Raw genomic sequence first — 12,373 nt, forward strand, 5'->3', positions numbered from 1 at the left:
CCCCCCACGCCAGCCTGATCTTTCCCACCCCCACAGCCAGCCCACAAAGCCATGTCCCAGGTGGCTGTGCAGACCCTCAGCGTACTCTCAGTAGGGAGGCCAGTAGAGGTGGCCTGCCAGGCACGACAAACTAGCCAGGTAGGGCAGAAACGACATGGGCTTTGGAATCCAGAAGCTTGAGTTGAATCCTGATTATCACTGATTAGCAACTTAACCTTACCTTGAGTGAGTCACTGCTCTCAGCCTCCATTTTTCATCCATTAAATGGGGGAGATAAAGGTTCCAAGTTTATCTATTTCACCAGGTGTAAGAGGATTAAACAAGATGATGCAGGTGAACGTGTTCTGGAAATGGATACAAGGCACTATGCAGAGCTGCCAATATTCCGCTTTATCCACACGGCTCCAAGCCTACCCTGAGAGGTGACTCGTTTTTGTTTTAGGACAGTGCCACCTAGCTTCCTCTATGTGTGGCTTTGTCCCTGACTCCTGGCCTCCCTGAGCCCCCAGGTAGGAGCCTGTAGTCCGATGCTCCCTCTTCCCAAGGGCTCCATTAAGTGAAAACAAAATCCAAGTCTCATCTACTCATTACTACAAGTGGAGAGATTTACTTCTGAGGCCTTCATTATCACCTAATTGTGTTCCCACTAAAAACTCATTAATTAGCCATTCTAAAGCTGTCGGCACATTTAAATAGACTTATAGACTTACAAACTTTTAGAGTTGGAAGAGAACTTTGGCAAGTCCAACCTGTTCAACCCCTTTATGTTAGAAATGAAGAGGGTGAGGCCCAGAGAGGTCAAGTGACTCAACCAAGGTCACACAGCAGGCTAGTGATGGAATCAGAGCTAGAAACACAAGCCGTTGAGTTCTAGCCCAGAGACCCTTCTTCCCACTCTGCTACTTTTCTAAAGGAAAGCAGTGTCACACCTCACCTTCTCTCATCTATCCTTTTCCCAAAGGAGTGATTCTAGATTGAGGCGTGACCCCAGCTGGAAGGAGATGTAAATGTGGAATTTTAAGTAGATATTTTTAAATGATGATATATGTACCTGAGGTGTAACATGCGGAAGGGCCTCATGCTTCCTGGGGGTGGGGGCAGCAGAGGCCCTCCCCTCCCTGGACAATAGCAGACACAGAGACTGGACCTACAGAGCTAGAGGCCAGTGCTGTGGAGGCCACCAGTGGCAAGTTGAATACAGATTCTTGGTCCCCAGCTGGATATCCTGCCTCAGAATCTCTGGCGTGGGGCCCAAGAATCTGCATTTTGAGTACCACTGCCTAATAGAGGTTCTAAAAAAAAAGAAAACAGTAACAAACATATACAACAACTACGGAGAGAGAAGAAAAGAGAAATACCGTGGAAGTAGACTTCTAATGAAAGGCACACAGGAACAGCCCTCTGGAATAGATCGAATGGAGTGAGGGCAGGACTGGGAACAGAGTCAAGGAAGCACAGGTTCCCAAGGGCGGCTCAGGTCCAGGACCCTGGGTAACTGCCCATACCTGGAGCCAAGGTTCTCAGTCCCGGTGGCCACTGGCCCAGTTGTTTCTGAAGCAAGTGTCTGCCAGGAGCACAGTTTGGACCTGAGGCCAAGTGAGGAGCCCGGGAGGCCTGGGTAAGAATAGCGAATGCCTCTATGGCACTCGGTGCGCACGGGCTGTCCTAAGTCTTCGTATATATCAACATCAAATTCTACTTCAACTCCGTGGAGTGGGGGCACTGTTAGCACTCCACACTACAGTGAGGAACCAGGCTAGGAAACTAGTCACAGGGCCGTAAGTGGCAGAGCAGGGGCTCAGACCTGACTCCGCTGCACTGCCTCCTGCATCTGGAGAAGATCAGAAGTTCATCATTGAGCCTGGAGTGCACAGTGTTTCTCAATGAAGGAGCCTATGGCATGTTTTGAGGGCTATGCCTCCCCTGTGCCCTGCACAGACTTAGATCCCTGGCTTCTACCACCAAATGACAATAGAGTTTCTAAGTCACCCTCACAACAAAAAGAGCCCCACACTTCAAGACCCCTGTGTGGGGGGTGGGTCCAACCTAGGAGTACCACCTGAGGTGGGAATGAAGGATGGAGTAGGGAGATGCATTGGCTCCCAGAGGCTCAGCTCTCTCTGTGGGGGGCTGTGGTGGCAAAGGAGCTGGCCGAGCCATGCAGCCACGTGAGGGGTGCCCGGGAGGAGCAGGGAGAGTTTGTATCCAAGAGCCCCTCAATGCTCAGGCTACTGGGCTGCTGCAGGAGGGATAGGCAAGGGTGATGCTGGAAGGAAAAGGGAGAGAGTGAGAAGAAACCATAAATCCAGACACCAAGGCTTGAAAGGGAAACCCCAGGTCAGTCTGAGTGTGGGATTTCCTCAACTGCCTTCCGTTGACCTCAGCATCTCCTCGTGCTCTCGCGTGGTAGCACAGAGTGGCCCCGGCTCTCAGAATCTCCGAGGGCGACCGTTTCTGCAGAGGCCTGGGTAGCAGCACGAGTATTGTAGAGAAGAAGAGAGAAACAAGTCTGAGAACCCAAGCCACTGACTTTAGAGAAGAAACCATCCCCCACCACCATTTTTTAAAGCTTGGTTGGTGGCAGGAGAAAATTCGCAAAGAGCGCTAGCAGCCCCGAATGGGCTAGGAGAGCCCTGTGTCCTTGTTTGCGAGGAACCCCTCCATCTCATCATCAGACGTGGCATCAGAGCAGCGCACACGCGGTCCTTCAATCCTTTCTCTCATAGTATTCAAGACACCAAACCCTCAGCATGCAACTCTGCGCTTCCCACCGCTCTCCCCTTCAGAACTCCCGGGGACTAAATGCCCAGAATGAATTTGTAATGTACTGAGGAATGCATTCAGACATCATAAACTGTGTTCACACCCACTCATCCCCTTAAAAACCCAGGCTTCGTGACTCCCGAATTCAGTCTCACAGTGAGTGGCCAGGCAAGGTACTCAAGAGGCAGAGGGAGTGAGCACAGATAATCCATAAAGTAGAACTCTAAGAGGCGATGACATTCCTCAGGTATTTATTGAGTAACACAGCCCTTTGAAAACTCTAAAATTCTACAGGATAAGGTAAACGCTAGGTGCTGTGCATCATACGAGAGCAATGTAAAACATAATCCTTGCCCTCCAGGAAACAAGGCATACACACAAAGCCATTTTCGAAATAATGTCAAAATAAGTGTTCTACACAACAATTTCTATTGATGCTCAGAAGCGAAGCAGAGATGGTTTCACCATAACCAAAGGCATAGGCATCAGAACAGGCTGTGCACCACACCATGGCAGGCATCGTTAGCAAGGCTCTGGCAGGAGAAGAGTTCAAGTGCAGGAAAACAAAAATAGGTTAGGTCCATGAGGCAATGGGGAGCGAGAAGGGAAGAGGTGGTGTGAGAGCATCATTTTGGGGTGGGGGCAGCAGAGGCCCTCGGCAGGCATGTTCAGGCAGGCAGGCATCATGGAAGGAGGGATGTGGTAGAGATAACTTTTCACTTTTCAATGAACCTCATGCACTGTGTACTGAAGGGGCCCTTCACAGCTTTGATATATACAGGGGAAGGCCTTCGCTGGGCAGAAGGGAACTTCAGAGTTCCCAAATGCCTTTGTGTGGATACCCATTGTGACTTGCATCCGGAGCAAAAAACCCGCAAGTTTCACGGTTCATTTTTAGCTGCAAAACTTAGGAGAGCAGAGGGAGGCGAACTCCAGTTTCTCTTTCATTGGGGAGCGCAACCCAGTTTGAAGAGTAAGTGCCAATTAGCTAGGTGAGAAGCTCAAGCTGTGAATCTTGAAGAGCTCTAAGCTGATGGCAAATTGCAATTCTTCAGGTGGCAGTGGGAGGTAGGGTCAGTGCCATCCGGAAGCCCAGACCCGCAGATGCTGATCATTACATTATTTATGTCTCTTAGTGACCACAGGAGTACCCGTGTAGGAGAAGTCTTGTAAGAGAGGCTCCTTTTGGAGCACAGGGGTTATCTGTTCTAACAGGAAGTGCTTTGGATGCCACTTCAAAATCAAATTGTTAAGAACCAATGATAACATTAAGCTTCATGTAAATCCCCTGAACTTTGGTTTTCTTCTCTGTAAAATGGGAATGATCCTGGCCCTGTTTCCTGAGATAAGGTCCAGGTGGTGTTTTGTATGCTGGAAAGCACTACAAAAAATTACCAGTGTTAAGAGTTTGTGGTGTGTCTTTAATATTCTAAAACCTTGATAGGTAAAGGGCAACAAGCTCATATAATTGCCAAGAGGAAGGAGAATGCACCCCGCAGATACAGGCAGACTGCTGAGTTTAAGTCAATTTAACAATTTTTTGAACGTCCAGTAAGTGCAGAGCACTGTGAAAAGTACTAGGGATACAAAGATGAACGAGAAGTAGTCATTAACCACCTGGAAAAACTCAGGAAGAAACAAACTCTTCAAAATCAAAACACAAAACCACACTTCCAAGAAACCAAAACAGAGTAACGAAGTGCACATACGAAAGTCCCCAGGCCTCACCCAGAACCCACTCACTTTTATTTCATATATTGGATTTTTATCCATTGGTATGCTTTTAGCTATAAGTAACCCCAAACCCTACTCAATTCAAAGGAGCTTAAACCAAAGCAAGTATAATAATTCACATGAGAGGAGGTTTAGACATTCAACCCCCCACCAGCTCATGGTGCTTTCCAATTTCTCTGCTACGGCAGCCTCTGTAATTCCACGTCCCTCTCTGCCATCCCCAGTAGATTTTTCCCAAAGAAAGCGACTAGAGCTGTGTCTTTTCACTTATGTCTACTTGGAGAATGATTTCCCATGGCCGTCTATTACTAGTGAGGAAGAACTTTCTCAGAGATCAGGGGAGAACCTCTCTTCAAATCCCATTAGTCAAAATTGCATCATGTGTCCATTTAGGACCCAACACTAAAGAAGGAAGACAGTGTTCCCTTAAACCAATCAGGTCACCTCCTCAGGCTGAGGTCAATCTCAAATGTCATTGCTGCCACTCAGGGAGAGGGTGTGGAATGAATAATGGCAAGCTAACCACAGATTTCCTACCCAATTACAAGGACTTTAGTTATCCATTTCCCAAAACCATATAATAAATGCAAATTGAAAGTGAAGAGACATTTGCTTTAGGCAGGTACATTATGTCTAGCAAGAAGGGACATCAGTCAGCAAGAAGTACAGCTGGAAAAACTAAAAAGCAGACACAAACACTCAAAACCTCAGGGAGCCATTTGGTATAAGCAAATCGTCCCATAAGCCCCACTGAATTATAGCTCAATACATTAATTAAGGTTCCTAACATACCCGTGGGACATCAAGAAAAGGTTACATTTATGCTTGTGTGACTGTTTAAAAAGTCAGGGACGCATGTAATACATTTTACACAGAATCACAAACACAGTGGCTGACAATTTTTTTTAAGTGTTGTTGCTTAAAAGGACAAATCTTAAGCTGGTTAGAAAACTTTGAAATTTGGAATGACCCAGCCCAGCTTCCCTGGAGAGCTGAGCTTTCGTGTTCAGACTCTAAGATTGTAAACAGGGTACACGGCAGGCGGCGAGATGTCACGGCTGGCCTCCTCCCAGACTCCTTCGCGCTGATGGAAATTGATTGCCCCTCATCTCCTGACTAGGTGGCTGATTACCAATGCCAAACAAATAGTAGGTATTCGAATAATGGTGTTGCTCCTCTACAACAAATATTCAGACTCTCGGCCCCGCCTAGATCTATCAAATCAGAGTCTCACGGGTGTGGCCTTAAAGTTCCCCTAGAAAAATCTGATGATCAGCCAGACCAAACCTCACACTAGCTCTCTGAGAATCCAGAATGCTCTGCAAAGAGCAAAAGCCCTATGGACGAGAGAATCAGGTCTCATGAACTCTAAGAGGCCGCTTCTTTTGTACTTTCTTGTAACAGGAAGGCCAGCATGAAACGTCAGAAACAGTGAACACTCTGGGCACTCACCCCTTACAGCTCAGCTCCCCCCACCCAACAGGAAGGCCCCAATACTACCCGACACACATCACCATCAGGTAACTCTCTCTTGCTCAAGAACCACAGCCAATCCACCTCATAGGCCCAGCTGCTCCCCTCCTCCACCCCTTCCTGCCCACAGCCTTCCCCTACCAGGCCTTGCCCCCACAGCTTGACAGCTGGTCCCTCCCCAGCCAGGAATGACATTCTTTGTCTCCCATTAAATGACACCACCACTCCACAGGTTACCTTTGTAACTGACCCCCCCCCCACTCCATCCTGTCCCACTCTTCAAGACCTTATTCATGTTATGTCCAGCCCCAGTCCCTGTCATTGCAACTGGCTGAGCGTGGGGGTGGAATAGGGACTCAGGACTCCGTGGTCACCAGAATGTGACTCTCAGACACCAAAGGGTGGTTGGCCTGAAAGTGATATGTGCTCTTTACCTTTTTCCAGGCAAGGGAGAGCACAATGTCCTGACCTCTAACACTCCAGCCAGAGAGACATGGGTCCCAGGCCAGATAGAAATAACTGCAGACAAAAAACTAAAAATAGAACTACCCTACGATCCAGCAATTGCACTACTAGGTATTTACCCAAAGGATACAAAAAATACAGATTTGAAAGGGTACATGCACCCCAATGGTTATAGGAGTATTATAAACAATAGCCAAATTATGGAAAGAGCCCAAATGTCAATCAACTGATGAATGGATAAAGAAGATGTAGTGTACATATGTGTATGTACACATATATACACACACACACACAATGGAATATTACTCAGCCATCAAAAAGAATAAAATCGTGTCTCTCTCTCTCTCTCTCTCTCTCTCTCTCTCTCTCTCTCTCTCTAAAACAAAGTGGGGTGTTGCCCAGGGTTATGGGATCAAGCCCCATGTCAGGCTCTGCTCTGAGTGTGAAGCCTGCTTAAGGTTCTCTCTATCTCTTTCTCTGCCCCTCTCCCTGCTCTCTCTCTCTGTCTTAAAAAAATAAAGAATGAAATCCTGCCATTTGCAACGACATGGATGGAGCTAGAATGTATTACGCTAAGCGAAATAAGTCAATCAGAGAAAGACAAGTACCATATAATTTCACTCATATGTGGAATTTAAGTAACAAAACATGACCATATGGGAAGGAGGGAAAAAGAGCAGAGAGGGAAGCAAACCTAAGAAGCTCTTAACTATAGAGAACAGACTGAGGGTTGCTGGAGGGGAGGTGGGTGGGCTAGACGGGTGATGGGCATTAAGAAGGGCACTTGTGATGAGCACTGGGTGTTGTATGTAAGTGATGAATCACTAAATTCTACTCCTGAAACCAATATTGCACTGTATGTTAACTAAAATTTAAACATTTTTTAAAAAGAATGAAATATTACTTAGCAACAAATAACAATTTACCAACACATTAAAAAAAAAAAAGTGACTGCAGACAAAAGTCACCATATCCTGTAGGCCAGCCCTCAGCTTCTTTGACACTCTGCCTCCAACTTCCCAACTCCTGTGACGTTTTGTTACCAGCCTCTGTGCAGCCAGAGATTATGGGATTGACCATTACCCGAAGGCTCTTCCAGTCCTGGCCCCACCTAGCACCACCTGTGTGACCTTGAAGGTGGCCTACAACCTCTCTGAGCCTCAGTTTCCTCTTCTGGGATGGATAATGCTTGTCTTGGTTCATCTCCCCAACTCTCATGAGGCTTAAAACACACAACAAATGTGAATGGGCTCTGTCAACCAGAAAGCACTGTTCACTCATGAAGGATCACTGTCCACTGGGCTCAGAACATCTCCAGCTGGGAAAAGTGTCTCATTCATCTTTGTGTCTCCAGTGTCTGGAGCTGGCAAATGTCTCCTGAGGGATGGCTGGAGGTGGTACATGAACGGAATGAGAAGAGGGCAATAGAGGAGGATGGGAGCGCCTGACAAGCCAGGACAGTGAAAATGAAGGAAGTCAGGGAGAGAAGAAGAAATGCCCCCTCTTTCCTATCACCCTCCAGTCTCCAGGACCAACGATGTCCCCCAAATGGTGCTCCCCCATCATTGATTAGACAGGTTGCTTTTAAAAGTTACCCTAGTTCCAAATAGGAATAGAAAAAGATGTTATTAGAGCTTTTCCATGCTAATTGAAATAAAATGTCAAACACACCCAACCTTTCAAGCGAACGGAAAATCCCCTTTTGTTAATAACCCTCCACAGTGCTTGCTTGCCTTGGCTGGTACCACAGAGCACTGAGATTGGGAACTGGGGGGCCTGGAAGCTTGGGGTGGGTACCTGGAGGACAAAGTCTTGCCTTAACTCCATGTTGCTTTGTTTTTCTGGAGGAAGAGGCGATCCAGAGGCTGAGGGAGCCAGGACGGCAATTGGATAATTTAAGTAAAGGGAGGAATCGTTTCTGCACACTGAGCAGCTCCAGTCCTGGAAACCCACAGGACAATTCTTACCACCACCCCATCAGCTCTGCTCCACACATATACCCTACCACCACCACCCCCTTTCTTGGAACAGAAACACAACCCCTTAGAAGATAAAAAGCACAGCTGCTTTTCAGCACACACAATCCCTCCCACTACAATCTCTACCACATTGTCAATATTCTTGCCTCCCTTTGCATCCCCAAGCCTCAATTGTAATGGAACAATTGGGATAAGCTGTAAAGGAGAAGCCCTTCCCAACCCAGAAAAGCATGAGGAATCAGAAGGTGGTAATTTGGGGACATAAAAGAACACTCCCACAATGTTATCCTTGCTCTCTGAGCATGTGGGGCAAACTGGCAAACCAGAATGCCCTCCTGGGCACATCCCTGCCACACATACTTGCACACTTACACACACACGCGCGTCCTGTTCTCACCCCCTTCCATCCTCCCCACTCAGTGTTAGAGTCGGACAGAGCCTTGCTCCCAGGAGCAGAGGGTGGCCCAGGGCTCTCCAGATAGCTCCACATCCACAGAACCTGACCCTCCTCTTGCTCTCCAGGGTAGAGCACAGGGAGCCAGGGCCGAGGGGCCTGCTTTAGCCAGGCCACCCTCACTCCAGAGCTCTGTCACATCTGCTATGCACTTCTCAACTTGAAACCTTGATTCTTCCCATTATAATAGGATACCGAGTCAAGCATAAATCCCATTCCACAACCATCTAGTCCACACCGAGCAGCAGACTAGACTAAGGAAAGAGGAAGAAAATGGATAAGCCACTCTCAAAGTGTGGTTTTCCAAATGCTCTCATATAAATGTAATTTAAACTTAACTCATTAGTGAGGGATGGTAAAGTTAGCTCCAGAGAGAATTTGAGAACAGGGGTTTGTTAGTAAGTCAGGAAAGGCATGCAGAAAGGAGTTTGTGAAGCAGAAACAAAACTGGTTAATGTCCTACAGGGCAAAAAAAAAAACCCATAATTTTGGAGTTATCTCTTCTACTGAACAGAATTGTTTGTAAAGGGTAAAGATCTGGGTTATCTTATCAACCTATATGGTAACATTTAGCTTCGTAAAGCCTGCCTCCCAATCAATAATACACTGAAAGTCAAGCAAAAGTACATCCCCATAGAGAATTAAATAACCTTTGGGTGGACCTGTTAGGCTACAGTACGAGGTTGCCCGGACGTGCAATCATACTTTTGCCTTGTTTCCAAGCTTTGGATGCTTGAACACCATGGTCCTTGCCCTCACGGGGATTCCGACACCTGGCGAGGCAAGACTGTCAGACATGGCAGAGTTAAACAGTCCCAGAAGAATTACTGCTGGTTTTGTTAGGCGTGACAATGGCACAGTGTGTATGTACAATGTAAATACATCTTAACCAGTTGAGCTGGACACTGAAGTATCTATAGATAAAATTTCATGATACCTGGGATTTATTTAAAAATATGCTAGGATAGCGGCGCCTGGGTGGCTCAGTTGGTTAAGCGTCCGACTTCAGCTCCGGTCATGATCTCACAGTTCACGAGTTCGATCCCCGGGCTGGGCTCTGTGCTGACAGCTCAGAGCCTGGAGCCTGCTTTGGATTCTGTGTCTCCCTCTCCTTCTGCCCTTCCCCCACTCGTTCTCTCTCTCTGTCTCTCTCTCTCTCAAAAATAGATTTAAAAGACATTAAAAATTTTTAAATATGCTAGGATAAATAAAAGTTTGGTGGGGGATGGAATGGATAAAACAAGATGGGCAAAAAATACTGATAATTGTTGAAGCAAAGTAAGGGATACATGGGAATGCATGTATTGTTTAGGGATATATTCAAATTGTTGTCCTGCTAATAGTTAAGACCACACCCTATCACATTTTTTACTTTTATTATCATCTTCTCACACACTACATGATTTACTGTGTTTTTTCTGTCCCTCTCGATTAGAATATAAAGTCCATAGGGACAGGGCTTCTGTTCAGAGCTCTGGCTCGCAAGCATTAGAAGGGCAATGTGCACCTGTGAGCACACAGTAGGTATTTGTGACAGGATTATTTGAGATGCTCCACCTCTCAGGGCCCAGGAGAAGGGGCCACTTGCATCAGGTGGGCTAGTCCTGGCCCTAATGGGCAGGTGGGATCAGAATGGGAGGAGAGGAGAGCTGTTAGCAGAGCAGAAGGAGGAGGTGTGCAGGCAGGCCAGAAAGAAGCCTGGGAAGGGCAGGATTTTGAAAAGAGGTTGTTGAGAGTGTTAAAGGTGGGGGATCCCCAGGGAACGAGCACCCACAAATGGCCACCGGACTGAATCACTAGAAGCCCACCTGAGAAAGTCACCCAGGGAAAGTGACAATGGCAATAAAAGACTAAGGTGGGAACGGGGGAAGGGACTGCATAGATGTCGAAGGCAGAGACTGCACGTTTGAAACCTGACTTACAAGAGACAAAGCAGAGGCAATCCAGCGAGCAGCCAAGCTGAGCGCAGGTCTGTGGAGAAGGGTCTGTTTGGAGATAGGATGAGAGAGGTGTCCAAGTGGCGGGTAGGATGTAGACCTACTGGACAGGGGTCTCCCCTGGGCCCTGGGTTCAGGGGCAGTGGCAGGGGGCAGAGCCTCCAGCTGGAGGGGGAGGGCCTGCAGCTGCCCAGGGCTGGGGGGGGGGCTCCCTGCCCCCACTGCAGGTGCACCTTTGATGTGGTTCAGGCTGTGGGGCAAGGGAAACCCGAGCTTCCCAGTGTGGACCGCAGCATCAATGCCACCCAGTCTTCAATGGGGCCGCAGAAGATGTGGGTCCATGGGCCCGTGGCGGGGCTGGCAGGAAATCAAGGCGCAGCATTTCAGCAGGAGATGAAAGGGAGTTTGTACCCAGACTCCTACCAATGCACCCATACTCCATTCTCTCCTCTCTGGGAGGGGTTCTCAGTGTGGGGAGCAGGCTCAGAGACTTCTACTTTCTCTTCCATTCCCTCACTTCACTGAGAGGAAGAACCCACAGTGGGGTGTCCATAAGGAGAGAGGCTGTGGGCTGAGGGAAGGGTCTTCCTTATCTCCGCAGGTTTCCATTACCCAAGCTTTCCCTGCGGGATGAGGGAGGGACCTGCGCGTACATCGGGTAGAAATACACAGAGACAACATTTGTTCCTTCAGCCCTTGCACGTCAGGCCCTACCCCTGTGTTTAGAGATTTACCACCTCCATTCACGATTACATCCAAGTATGAGAGAGACAGAGAGACAGAGAGAAAATAAGAGAGTACAGCTCCATACCTGCCCCCACAAAGGACCCCTCCCATTGTCCCCTGCTCTATTTCCAGCTATAGAGACTCTCCAGTGACCCTGACATTCTGCAGGGGTTCAGCACCCTACTCCTCACCCCACACTGGAGATATAAAAATCAAAGATCCTGTTTTTGAGAACATGCGCCATCCATGTTTTGAAAGAGAGAGAAAGAGAAGGGGAAACCAGGATGTTCTCTGACTGGCTCTCATTAACAACTCAACGCGCACTGACTGAGGCTTTGGTGCCAGGCATTAGGCTGAGCAAAGGGACACGGAGACAAACAGGGCTCTCTCCCTTCCCTGGGAGATGGAGTGCACATCAGGGAGACCATCACAGGTTCTAAAGCAGTACAGGCAGCACAGAGTGCTAAGGGCAAGGCAGAAAGAGATGTCCCGGGGTTTCTCTTCCTGACTGTCCCTGAGATTCACCTGGGGCGCCCTAAAAATATATCAATGCCCAGGCTCCATCTGCACAGATGGAATCCCTCTTTGATAGTGGGGCCTGGGCTTTGGTGGTTTTAAACCACACCCCACACTCCATCCCCCACCACCCTGGTGACTGTATTGTTCTGCCTGGGAAGAAAACCGCTAAACATACATCCCTTCACAAAATGGACCCGGACAGAGGAAAACAGGGGTCAGGGCCCCAGGGAAGCACTACCAGCTCAGATTTGCTCTTCTCCACCAAAGCATGGCACGGCAAGTGGGCAGAAACAGTCCCTCCACCTCAAATGCCATCTCCCCCC

The 12,373-nt window shown here is 48.1% G+C and overlaps 1 protein-coding gene and 1 long non-coding RNA gene across 3 annotated transcripts in view; one reads left to right on the forward strand and one right to left on the reverse strand.

The window, feature by feature from the left end:
- Positions 1-12,373, reverse strand: part of SEMA5B (semaphorin 5B) — a 118,320-nt gene that overhangs the window by 86,981 nt on the left and 18,966 nt on the right. The window lies entirely within an intron of this gene.
- The window catches only part of LOC121036335 (uncharacterized), a 6,937-nt gene continuing 4,639 nt past the window's right edge, over positions 10,076-12,373 (forward strand). The window contains exon 1 of the long non-coding RNA XR_005793313.1: positions 10,076-10,837. This is a non-coding gene — a long non-coding RNA (uncharacterized LOC121036335). The remainder of the gene's footprint in view (positions 10,838-12,373) is intronic.

This window comes from Herpailurus yagouaroundi, unplaced genomic scaffold (genome assembly GCF_014898765.1).
Source record: "Herpailurus yagouaroundi ecotype Mexico unplaced genomic scaffold, PumYag 162, whole genome shotgun sequence".
Lineage (NCBI taxonomy): Eukaryota > Metazoa > Chordata > Mammalia > Carnivora > Felidae > Herpailurus > Herpailurus yagouaroundi.